Genomic DNA, 10,956 nt, shown 5'->3' with positions numbered 1-10,956 from the left:
GCATATGCATTAACAACATTCATCATTACACCATCAATTTCCAGCTTCATAAACATTACTCTATCCAACACTCTTTTCACCTACAAAACACTATTAGCATACTGTTCCTTCAGAATAACTCCTACGCCATTTCTCCTTCCATCCACACCATGATAAAACAATTTGAACCCACTTCCGATACACCTAGCCTTACTCCCCCTCCATCTGGTCTCTTGCACACAATATACCAACCTTCCTTCTGTCCATCATATCAGCTAGCTCTCTCCCTATACTAGTCATACTGCCAACATTCAAAGTTCTGACCCTCATTACCACAGTCCTAGCCTTTCTCCTCTCTTCCTGTCTTTGGCCATGTCTTCCACCTCTTCTCCTCCTTCGGCCAACAGTAGCCCAATTTCTGCCAGCACCCTGTTGGCTAACAGTACTGGTGGTGGTCATTGTTAACCCGGGCCTCGACTGATCCGGTATTAAAGTATTTATTGGTGTCTGCATGAAATGATTTGGCGAAGTTTTACACCGGATGCCCTTCCTGACGCAACCCTCCCCATTTATCCGGGCTTGGGACTGGCACAAAGAAATGCACTGGCTTGTGCATCCCCAGTGGTTGGGTTCAAAATTCAGTTTAAATTCAGTTGCTTGATCATATGCTTAATAAAACTGATCAAGTCCTGTTCATTACTTGTGCCCCAACATAATAAAGATATCATCCAAGCAGTGTAAGTAAATTCAGGTCTATGTTCAGCCATCAAACAGAAAAAGCATTGAATGGCATGTCTTATCGAACATGCTGTTCATTGGGGCATTCAAGTAAGATCACATTATGGTAGGGATCATTAAATTTGTGCTTTCCCCACTGTAGTGCAATCTCGGAGTTGGTATATGTAATTAGTGGGTTGTGGGGGAGCACAGCTCTCTACATGAGGAGTTTATTTTCCATTCAACAGCTGAACATAGACACAGTAAATTCATAATGATTCTTTAAAAGCACAATTTTCCCAATATTATATTACAATGTTTGCATAAAGAGGGGAACACTTTGCATCCATGGTGATACTCCTTTTCTGATAAAAGTATTACACTTCAAAAGCAAAAAAGTTATTATGTAAAATAATGTCTATACAGTTTCATATTATATTCACTTCTTCATTAGATGATTCATCAGTTGCAAAGGTTACATAAACCAATCTATCACCTGTCTATGTGGAATTGAAGAAAATATTTTTTACAGATTAGCAGTGCCAAAGAATTCATTTGTGTTGGGCCTATGTGCCCCAGTTGCTCTAAAAAGGGCCATGAATCCAGAAGAATGTGAGGGTTGTGCCAGAAAAAAAAAAAAGCTTAAAAATTAATGTAAGCCACAAACCCTTCAATTTTTGAGCTTCTTAAGGATGGAAAACATATAGCATACATTTTCTAAAGATTTATATATTTTAGGAATACTAAACAAGGCTGACGTTACTGGAAATTTCCAAGTAAACTAAAAAAAGTGGCTAAAGTACCATAAATTCTGACTAGTAATCAAAGTAAACAAACAGAAAAAAATGTGCATATGCAATGCCACCACCACAGAAGCAATAAAATATTGTGTAGAAACTTTTAATAAAAAAGGTTAAAAATGTTAAGCGCTTTTTTCATTAAGTAACAAAACTTCATCACAACCATATTATAAAGAAAACATTTACTGTTAAAATGTACTCAACAACCAATCAAATTCTTAGTTACAATTATAGCTATATACAGAAAACTTACACACATAAATTTGCCCATTTATGAATTACATTTTCCTCTGCCCACCATTCAAAACTATCTATTCACAACTTATAAAATCCTTATGGTGTTTTCAAATAAATACTAACTTTAAAAAAATCTTCATGTAAATAGTGTTCAACAACATAACAACAGTGTGACTTTGTAGCTTAGCTGACCTAAGCTTTAAAACAGGTATAACTGACCCATTCATATTCATTCCTGAGGCTTATAGTAGCATTCAATCTAAGCTGCCAATAAAGTTCTCCATATTCAAAAAGTGTTTCCCAATCACCTCCCCTGTGGAGTATGTTAACTTTGTCTATAATACCAGAACTGAACTTTTCAAAACCTGCACATGGTTCACTGTGTTTGAACAGAACACTATTAGCATTTTCAGTAAATATGGCATGAATATATTCATATATCTTTTCTCAAAATTCCTCTTTGTTTTCCCTATGTAGAAACATGTGCAGGTGAAGCATTATGCTGTGTATACTTTAGCCTTGCTAAGATAATTTCTGTCTTGCAAAGGGAGTAAAAGTCCTCGTTTATCCCCCCCCCCCATATTAATAACATCCCATTCATAAATATATGGACTGTAGTTACAAAAAACATACTTTCTAGTCCCCTTTGTTTTGCCGTCCTTATTAAAAGGTGTTCTAGGTTCCTTTTGAAATATACTTTGTAAATTTCTAGAATTTTTATTAGAATTTCTATACACACAACATGGATGTAGTTAATTTAGTGAACTCATCTCTTCCAAAAAGAGGATTGTATTGCATACCCCATTTATCCATCATCTCTTGGGTTATTTCCTCAATTAATTTTCTGAGGTATACCCTCTCTCTAAAGATATCCTGGTGTTTGTGTATTTCTTGAATGAAGACTTCTTATTTGGAAACCATTCAATGTAATTGAATGCACTGACCTTTAATCAAACTCTAATAGTTTACACCCTTTAAAGTGTAAAAAAGTGCAAATATGCATTGTTAAAGGTTGGTTTCTATAAATATTGGAAGTGAGCCCTTTATAAGTATGTGTCCAAATCATTACTCTCCTTTTTATCATACTAAGTGAAATCCAAAAATTTGGCATAATCATTACATTTTAGAATACAATCTTTCAATATGTCTTCAGGTCCATGCCATAAAATAAAAATATAATTCAGGAAATATAAATATAATTTTCAAAATTTGTAATGCTCTAATTTAAAAATGTGATTAAGTTCCCAATGAGTTAAAACTAAATTGGCATAAACTGGACTGCAAGGTGCACCCATTTCCCCACTTCTATGTTATTTAAATATTCTCCCTCATAATAAACACAATTATTGTCTAAAATAAGTTACAAGAAATCCATTATAGAGGCCTCTTCTTGGAGAAAAGAACATCTTACAAGGCTTTTTCGAAAACATTGCAATCTTTCTCTTTTGGGAATACTACTAAAAAGGTCTTTCATAACTATAGTTTATAAAATTAAAATTTCTTCCCAAATACAATTTCTTAACATACTTAAAAATTCCATGAATCCTATAAAAGGTGTGTAAATAAAAAGACACAGGTTTAAGCATACAGTCCACAAAGACAGTCAAGAAATACTTTTTTGAGCCTTGTGTAGCCACTATATGTCTAAGTGGGGGGTTGAAAATGTCTCTGTGTATTTTATGGATACCAAATATAGTGGGAATTTTAGGTGAGGTGTTGGTAAGGAAATAAAACATATCAGGTGTCAATAAAAACACATGATCTTCAAGTTGATGGTCTATTTTCATGCAAGATATATTCACCTCATTCCTAGAACTAATAGTGTAAGTGGCATTATTGTGTAAAATCTCAAATATATTACTACAATAGTCGGTGTTGTCAAATAAGACCACCCACCCCTCCCACCTTTACCAGGTTTCATGACCCTTATAGATGTATTGTTACTTAACCCTTATAAATTTATTGTTACTTAAAGTACCATAAGCTTTATTGATAGTGGTTTTGGAAGTTAATTCAAGAGTGTTATCCTTTAAAAGACTACATGAAATACTGTTGGCATAGTCAGCATTTTATATTATAACTAACACCCCTCCTCCTTATCAGGATTCCTTATACAAACTGTCTTGTGGACTATGATGGATCTCAATAACTTATTGTCCTTTTGAGATACATTATTTTTTATATCTATACTTATAGCACTTTCATAAAACTATTCAAAAATATTTAAAATGGGATACAGCAGGGGAATAAATTACTCTTCTGTCTGAGTCCTAAAGTGGAATCAGAATTACCTGACTGTTACAACACCAAACTTAAGTTCAGCTTCCCCATGAAATATTTCAATTTGATGAATGTATTAACAAGTTCCATGGGTTCCTTTGACCTTTGATCCCTCCCTCTTCCTTTTGAGCCCTGCCATATGGAGTTATTGAATAATGAACTGGACTGATGTCTGTCTTGATTGGTTACATTCTTTTCAGTTTTTCAGATCTCTGTAATGCCCGATTTCCTAAAAAACATAATCTTGATCACTGATATTGACATTTCTACCTTGAACAAGCTAATTTTTCTCTGAAGTAGAATATATCTATCATTATTTTTAGTCTTTCCTCACAGTAATGGATATGCTAGCTTACATCGTCAGCCTAACTTGTCACAAGCTAGTTTCTTCTCCTTCTTCTCAGTGGCAGAAAGCATTTGCTTGTTATTTTTTTTTTCAAACATACTAGAATAATATTCTTTGTGGGAAGAATATATTAAATTGGAAGCAATAGAATCATTAAACTTGTTGATTTCCTTTGGCCAAATTGACTATTGCCCTACTGTTGGCTGTGATAAAATTCTCCATCATTTTGAAACCTGTACAATCAAATAAAATAATCAACTCATAATGCAATATGGAGTTCATCACAAAATTATTCAGAAATTTCCAAATTCTATGGCCTTTAGTTTCTTCTCATATTGCAAACATTCACAAAAGAATGCATTGGTGGGTTGCAAGGACTGAAATTTCCAAAACATTTTCTCAAATAATTTAAGTTGCTCAATAAATGTTAGGTGTTCTTTCTGCTTCACCAGATTGTGTTATCCAGTAGTACTGAGGAAAATTGCTCTGTTAAATCAACTGTCCGATTTTGGAGTAATTTCCTCAGTGAGATTAAAATATTATTTTATATATATATATATATATATATATATATATATATATATATATATATATATAGATAGATATTCTGCTGCTGACTCAATAAACCATTGACCTTTGATTGAGTGTGAACAGCTACTTCATTTAGATTTGGGACTACCATTTCCTCATTGTTTATGTTTGAGCCAGAGTCTTCCTTATTTTTGTCTCCATGATTACTATAGTGCAAAAGTTCTAAAAGGAGCTGAGTGAGATTCTCAGATAAAGACTTATTTTTTTTATGGACATTAGAAGACACCAATGGGGAAGATGTACAGGCAGGCAGAAATCCAAACCAAAAAAAAAAGATTGCCTAAAATCAATCACTTTCCTGTAATACTAACAGCCAAGAAATAAAATTAGAGCAATGTCTTCCACAAAGGTTTTAATCCAATTATTAGTTCTTTCATCTCAGTGACTAAGAAACTTCATCAGAATAAAAGACATTTCCAACAAATCACTTTTTAGTCACATGATTCGCACTTGTAATTATTCAGAATTACTTTTATATAGGAACAAGTTCAATGTAGAAGAAAATGCCCATTTCTTCTCCACAAAACTGTGTAGCCATGACAACAAAAGGACTCAGATACTCCATCCAAAAATAAAAACTTTAATTAAGTAATGTTCATCAGTTGGTAAATGCAGAAGAATTAAGACTTAGTATGGACCTGAAAGAGATTGTTCTGGAAAAAATGTTATATTTTTTGAGGGGGAATTTAATCGGCAGGTCAAAGGGGGCTGCTATGGGGGCAGCTTGTGCCCCATATAGGCTAATTTGGTTATACTGACATGGGAAAAGACCCAAGTTCTGTTATCACCCCTCAACAACAGTTGGAGTCTCTTTTGCCATTATTTGGATGATATATTTTTAATATGAAAGGATTTTTAGACTTCATTTCCAACAGTGCTAACCTTTTAAGTTTAGGTATAGATATTCTCACTGGACTGTACACTATTGAGATGTAAAGATATAAGTGGAAAGTGGTAGTTTTATTTCCTTGATTTACAGGAAGAACACTTTTTCTAATTGTTATTTACATTACACAAGTTGCCACCCATGGCACTCTAAGAAGAATTTAATTAAAAGACAGTGTATTGGAGCAGCTAGAATGGTTTCCAGGGATGAAGATTTTAGGGCTGAATTAAATCTAATGACTGATATGTTTTTATAAAGGGGATGCCCCATGAATATTATTCTTAAGATTCATCAGGAAGTAGTTAAGGGCAGAGAGGTGAGAGAGATCTCCCTGTTTGGTAGTTGTTCTGAAACAGACATGGAAAGAATCAATCCTATGCCAATACACCCTAGCTTTACCAATTCAGTGGCCATTAAATATGATGAGGTAGGCACATTGGTTAAGAAAGTTATGAGACAACTGGGCTATTCTTAAAATTGATGACAACATTATTAATACATTAGAACAAACCCTGCAATTTATTTCTAAAGTAGATAAAAACATCAAAGCAGTACTCAAAGGTGTCATGAGTAGAGAATATCAGAATTTTAATGGGGTAAATGGCACTTCAACCACGAAATGTACGAAATGCAACTTCTGCGAATATTTTTATGATAAGTCAAACATTATTTGTAGAAGTTTTGTGCTAGAAAAAGTTGTTTTTGTTAAAGGTAACTGTGATACTAAAGGTTTGGTTTATTTAGTGGTTTGCCACGTATGTAAGGCATTCTATGTGGTTAAGACCAAATGTAAATTTAGCAGAAGGATTTGCGAACATACATGGTATCAAAAAAGAAAATAAGACTAATGCTCTTTTAGATTTAAGTTTGGTATTCTTGAAAAAAATACATTTAGATGTTAGATGTTAGAGGAACAGTGGGAAAATGGAATTGAGTACAGGGAACTGATTTGGCAGATACATTTAGATGCCTCTTCCCCCCGCCTGCATTCCTATACTCCCTGTTTTGAAAATTAGTTCACCCAAGTTGTGATAAGTGAGACCTCATTATTTTCTTATCCACCTTTATTATTTTAATTTTTATTCTTACTTATTATTTTTATTAGTAGATCCATCTATTTTCTAGTTTAACATGTTATATTTGGATTAAGCAAATATAGCACTAGACTTTATCACTTCTTTTGTTTATGTTTTTAATAGGTTGACTGGTTTTACTAACTTGATTGCTCATTTAATGGATGTTTTACTCCTATTGACTATTGGCTATTGAACCTTTTCTAAGTTAATTGTGATTTTTTGGGTTGCATCCCTACACACCTTTGATTCAATACAGAAGAGTAATAGCCAGTAAACATGTATACTTGTTACATTCATTTTATATTACTGATTTGATGTCAAGCAAATCTTGATCATTTCCAGTATTGTTGTGTTTGAGGAAGAGATGTCAATCAGATTCTGTTCAGTGCAGCAAAAACATTGTTCTATATATCAGAGGAAGCTCAATGGTGCTTTTGTGGTTTGAGGAAGGTTCAATGCAAAAGAATCTGAGAAAATATGTTAGACTATGAAGATAGTTAGTGACCAGCTTTACAATGTCACAATTTTTTAGAGTGATAGGCTAGCCAAAGAGAAAATTAAGTAAAAAGAACACATTTCCAGATGAGCAGTATGATTTTAATAATGAGACATAATTTACAGTTTACCTAGGGTATAATTATGATTGTAGTTTGTCTATTTAATCCTCTTGATTATTTTTGTTCTGTGATTTAGCTGTTTAATCCAGTAACAATTTCAAATGTTGGGACCCGTTTCAGTGAGTTGTGTAATGCTGAACCTGAATGGTCAAAAAGATGGACTTGTATAGGATAAGTCCAAAATTGCCATTTGGTTGTGACATAAATAGAACATGCTGCTAAGACAGGTATGTCTCAAAGGATCCTCATGCTTTGGAATAGGCTCCCAGTCCATGTGAAACCAAATCCATCCCTAACCTAATTCAAAGGTAACACTGACCATTGTATGGGAAATCAAAATTTCACCCCTGGGCTGGCCACCATGTCTATGATTGACAGGGGCTGACAGTAAATATAAAAAAATTCATCCCGGTCTGGCCTCTATATCTCTGATAGAGACCGATATTAAATATTATCTAACTATCATATCTCCCCCATACACACACATTAAACCTGAAGCAGCCTCCTAATTGTCATATCCCTCCAAATAGACACCCATGTTATAGGGTGACATAATTGAGTCAGATTACATGACTAGACATATAAAGGCCTTGGTGGCCATTAGCCTAGTATACACCTATGAAGGTATTTCTCTGAGGTGTGGGGGTGTCAGACTTGGTATATATTTGTTCGTGGGAGTGTCCTCCTACAAGAACATGCTTAAAGGAGAAGTGTGATGTTTGATACTCCTTCTTTTCCTGCATGTTTAATATATGTTTTCAGTGTGATGGCAGTCAATGTTATGAGAGCCAACATTTCAAAAGGGAGCTATTCAATCTACCTGATAGATTTACACTGTAGAAAGCAGTTTTATTGACCTTGAAAGCTTATATACCTTTTATTTGTACCACAATTAATCTATTCACCTTCTGTGGTATAGTTCCATGCCCCTCTCTTTTTTGTATAATTCATTTTACAACATATATAAGAAAAATATGACTAAAATGGTCATGATTGGTAAAATTCTCTTTCAAGATGGAAATATAAAACTGCAAAAAGGAAAAGTATATTGAATCTGTTACAGACTTCTACAAATTCCTTGAAAAGTCAGTTGTGACATCAGAGTTTATACACTATACAAATGCTAGTCTTACACAAACACACACATACTTGCACATACTGTATGCATACACACACACACACACACACACACACGTAAATTCAGTAATAATTCAGTATTATAACTACAGACCCCCACATTGCGACACTGTTATTATAAAAGACAGGGCATTGCATTTTTTTCTGTCATGAGCTTCTATTTGCCATTATCAAAGTATATGTTTATGTTACCCCAAAAGTCATATAAAAGGTATAGCATTTCTTCAAAATTAACATGTAAGCATTACTTTAAAACCCCACTTAACTGTATCATCATTGATGAGGGGATAGCATTTATAGAACTCATTCCTGACTCCACTGACAAATGAATACGCCTTAGTACATGTAATTCAGGATAGTTTGAAACAGGCCTTTACTAAGTCTTTTATTCTGAATGTATATATATATATATATATATATATATATATATATATATATATATATATATATACTAAATAATTAATTGTCTCTGTTGCCTTTGAAAATGCATATAGCCAGAATTTTAAAGCAATAAGTAACCAAACCTCCTTTTTTTTTACTTTAATACAAAATAATAAGCCTATCACTGTCTCCCTGACAAGGCTCCTATTAGGAAAAACCCACTCATCCTCACCATAATTAAGGAAGAGACAAGCCATTTGTTTATCCTGCCTTGTTGGCTTGTCACAGTAAAAGATGTGTTGCTGCCTTTTGGCTTCTGCACCAGTGCCCCTGAGATCAATTAAGTAGCAGATTGTTCCCTCCAACCTCAGCAAATGTTTATTTACTCAGCACCTCTCGCCCCTCAGCTATAATAGTCATATCTGTCATCTGGCGACAGCGATACATTCAGAATAGGGCAAGCCTGCAGAAGTTCATAATTTCTGCTATGAATTTCCAATGAACAGTTTTAAACTGCTGGAGACTGTCTTCAGACCAAGACTGCAGGAGACATTCCTTTCTTCATATCATTAGTGGAAATGCACTTATCTTATTCTACTCTTATATGTATGTTTGCATTTATTTATTATCAAAAATTATACTGAACTTAAGGGATAGTAACAGTGACAGATCAGGCTGAAACTCAAATGATGTCTGATATTTCCAGTTATGTTACCTTATCTACCTTTGGCTCAAGATATCACTTTTCACAGAATATTGCTGCTTTTGCTGCCTTCTATATTGATTGGATTTTTCATAGCAGTGAATTGTTTTTTGTTATCTGTGTTTTGACAAGTTACTTCTTTGAGTATGTGTCTGAAAACTACAGTTGTACGTTCTTGTCAAATTCTAGAAATCAACTAAAGGAATATACTAACTAATGCTCCATAGCTGCAGGCATGGTAGCCAGCAGAGGTAGGCTCAAATCTACACGCTCTTTTCTTGTCTGTTTTTTTTATAGGAGGGGGTATCTTGCCATCTCCATATTTCCTGCATACAGACATACATTGATTGGACACAAGAAACCTATCGTGCATTTTACATGTATTAGTGGGAAAGGGTCTGCAAAGTAGTGGTACCCTCTATCCTGCTAGAAAAACTTGTTGAACTCTCATACATGAAACTTTTAACTTTTGAATACCATTGAGCATGCCGCATTGTTGCTAAACTGAATATTAATAAACATCTCATGGCATTTTATGATGCTTACTAATCTTACTTTGTCATAGTGATTCATCAAGTCTATTTTAGTCATGATTCAATAAATCTAGTAAAAACTGTTGAATAACTAACCAGAAGTAATTGCATTACTCAATTGTACAAAACATTTCAGACATTTTTGATTATAACCAAAATTTCTGGACATTATCAAAAACCTGCTTTTTTATTCTTGGATAACTGTTAAACTGCTGACCATACCTGTTCAGTGTGTTCATGAGGCTCCATGAAACTAATAAAATGTCATTGGCTTTTTTTGTGTCATTTGACAACATTTTCCCTAAGCATTCCGAAACACAAAAATGTTCTAAAATAAACAGTTGTTACATAATCCTGTAAAATAAATAAACAATGCAAAATCATACTCCAAATTTTGGACAAACTGAGCTTTAAGAAGTTAAACATTGTTGCCTTTTGTGACCTGTAGAGACTTCAGTTGTCTTTTGCTTATATAACCACAAGTGCTCATGTGGCTTATAATGCACCAATCAGTCTCTTAACCTGATTATTTAAAAAAACAAATACCACACCTAACACAGAAGTTATTTTATGGTGTCACAGGCTCAGCTGAAATACACTTTCACCTGGTAGGTGACACTTTTTTTGTATGTGATGTAGTTTTCATGTTGAAATCTTTTCTTAGATTAAATGT

Source organism: Protopterus annectens, chromosome 15.part0 (genome assembly GCF_019279795.1).
Source record: "Protopterus annectens isolate FY-2018-M chromosome 15.part0, PAN1.0, whole genome shotgun sequence".
Classification (NCBI taxonomy): Eukaryota; Metazoa; Chordata; order Ceratodontiformes; family Protopteridae; genus Protopterus; species Protopterus annectens.
Note: the sequence above shows the minus strand (reverse complement) of the source record.